The sequence below is a fragment of the Mastomys coucha genome, unplaced genomic scaffold (genome assembly GCF_008632895.1).
Source record: "Mastomys coucha isolate ucsf_1 unplaced genomic scaffold, UCSF_Mcou_1 pScaffold15, whole genome shotgun sequence".
NCBI lineage: Eukaryota > Metazoa > Chordata > Mammalia > Rodentia > Muridae > Mastomys > Mastomys coucha.
In genome coordinates this window covers 102835997-102838602 of record NW_022196897.1, presented here as the reverse complement: position 1 = coordinate 102838602, position 2606 = coordinate 102835997, and the positions used below count along the sequence as shown (strand labels likewise).

The 2606-nt window shown below is 40.6% G+C and overlaps 1 long non-coding RNA gene across 1 annotated transcript in view; it reads right to left on the bottom strand.

Moving 5' to 3' along the window:
* The window catches only part of LOC116092323, a 17600-nt gene extending 16381 nt beyond the window's left edge, over positions 1-1219 (bottom strand). The window contains exon 1 of the long non-coding RNA XR_004119205.1: positions 1194-1219. This is a non-coding gene — a long non-coding RNA (uncharacterized LOC116092323). The remainder of the gene's footprint in view (positions 1-1193) is intronic.
* Positions 1220-2606: the final 1387 nt, after the last annotated feature.

The following is a 2606-nucleotide window of genomic DNA, read 5'->3' as shown; positions in this document are numbered from 1 at the left end:
TCACCTGGGAGTGTGGCTATCTCTGTGAGTTGTGGGACTGGCTGCAGAGCTTGTGCCCAAGGTCTGCTAAGAACACTCACCCAGACAGACTGGAGTCACTGGGCTGGTGGAGTTCCTGTGTGCCTGGTCCTGCTCTACCCAGTTACTCTCAGTGTTGGGACAGATGTTGGTTACTGCTCACCTCTGATTCTGGGTGTGTCAGAGTGCCTGGGAGTGGAGATTCCTCTGGGTGTTGTGGGACTGGATGCAGAGATTGCTCCCAAGGTCTGCTCTGGACCCCAGCCAAGGCAGGCCAGAAGAAACCCGAGTCACTGGGCTGGTGGAGTTCCTGTGTGCCTGGTCCCGCTGGACCCAGTTACTCCCAGTGTTGGGACAGATGTTGGTTCCTGCTCACCTCTGATCCTGGGTGTGTCAGAGAACCTGGGAGTGGAGCTTCCTCTGGGTGTTGTCCGCCAAGCAGTTTATTACACAAGACAGGGTTTCTCTGCATAGCCCTGGCTGTATGGAGACCAGTCTGGATTCAAACTCAGAGTTCCGTCTGCTTCTGCCTCCTGAGTCCTAGGACTTCTTCTCAGCATCTCAAAGAACTTTCTTCAAAATTCACCATGTACTTGGACACAAAGCAAGTCTCAACAGATATAAGAAAATTGAAATGAACACCCTGCATCCTATCTGGCCACTATGAATCAAAAGTTCACATTCCTAATGAAATTAAAGACACATCTGGGTATAGAAAAAATTTAGCCTGAGGCTTGGCCAAGATTCTTTACCTATTCATCCAAAGAAAATATTTAAACACACTTGAAAGCAAATATTTTTTAAAACAAGATTTGGTTATAAGAAATAATGCTTTTCAGTTTCCCTCAACAAATAAAGTTATATAAATAGGAATTATGAACCAATCACACTTTTCTTTTTTTTTTTTTTCATTTTCACTAGTGTGTTAGCTACTTTTCTATTGCTGTGGTAAAACACCATGACCAAGACAACTAAAAGCATTTAATTTGAGGGCTACTCAACTCCAGAGGGTTAGAGTTTATGACCATCACAGCAGCAAGCATGACAGCAGGTAGACAGACATGGTGCTGGAGCAATAGCTGAGAGCTTACATCTGATCCACATCATGAGGCAGAGAAAGATAACTGGAAAAGGCATGGGAATTTGAAACCTCAAAGCCCAGCCCAACAACATACCTCCTCCAACAAGGCCACATCTCTTAATCCTTCCCAAATTGTTCCACCAACTATAGCAAGCATTGAAATATATGAGACTATGGAAACCATTGTCATGCAAGGTGCTACAGCATGTATATGTTTATGACATATAACAGACATTGCATTTGGCCCATCATGGAGTCTATCTGATGCTGTATCTCACCAAGCACTCATTATCGTCTCTGTGTTTCCCATGAGAGTTAAGGACACTGAAACATAGAGAAATTGTCTGAGGAAGGCAGTTGAAGGAGTGCTTGAATATCTGACACCAGATATGGTACAATTTCACTTTACTAACATTACAACTGGCTTGTAGAAGTTGTGTTTAAAGCATTTCCCTGGTAGGTATATGACTGAAGAGTTCATTCTCCATCAAGAAGCAAGAGGCAGTCTGAGTTGTAACTGTAAAGACAGAGAAGAGGGGCTTACTCAACTGACCTTTGCTTTGGCACTCTTGTGCCTAGAGCATAATGTTTTTACAGGAAACTTAAAGTCCTCAGAACAACTTTTGTTTCTTTTCAGTTCATCGACAGTGTATGACTAATGATCAGCCTCTAGAGAGTAAGATATTACACTGGAAAAAATAGCCAAACCTTAGGCAACCATAACCTAAAAGTAGGTCCTACTAGCCCCAAGAGCAGAAGTCTATAACCAGCCAACTGAATTCTACAACCTCTCTCCTATATGTCCATCAAACATTTGAAATATAACTATTCTTGATTAAAATGTATTATAAGGTTAATCCACAGGGGGCTACAAAGAATTAATAAGACAAAAGTAAACTATCTCCTTAATAATTCCTATTAAATAATAGAAGGGAGCTCTATTATATAATTATAGATAACAATAATTTATTATATGTTTCAAAATGTCAGAAGACAAAATTTTGGAAGTTTATATATTTTCATTAATGAAATGAATTCTTATACTATTTTGCAGATGTAGGCAATGCATAAGGTGAGGATTTTGAAATTTTTTATTGCAAAAAAAATGATGAAGGCTTGGAGATATAGATTATTGGGTAAAATGCTTGTATTGCAAGTATGAGGGCCCACATTCCAATTCCCAACACCCATAGAAAAAGCAAGGCACAGTAACATACACCTGTAATCCCAGCATTAAACTCAGCCTAGACCTCTGACTTCTGCACAGGTACATGAGCATGTACCTGTACACACATGTAAAACACACACACATACACCACAGCCAGGGATGAATTCTTGGAGAAAAGATAGAAATTGACCCAATCTACATTATATGGCTACAAAATGTGTACATGTATGAAAAGGAGTGTCTAGAGAGATAGCTCTATCAGTAAAAGTCTTGCTTTGCAAACCTTAGCATATAAGTTTAATTCTCACCCTGGAATGAACTTGTAATCCCAGCTCTGAG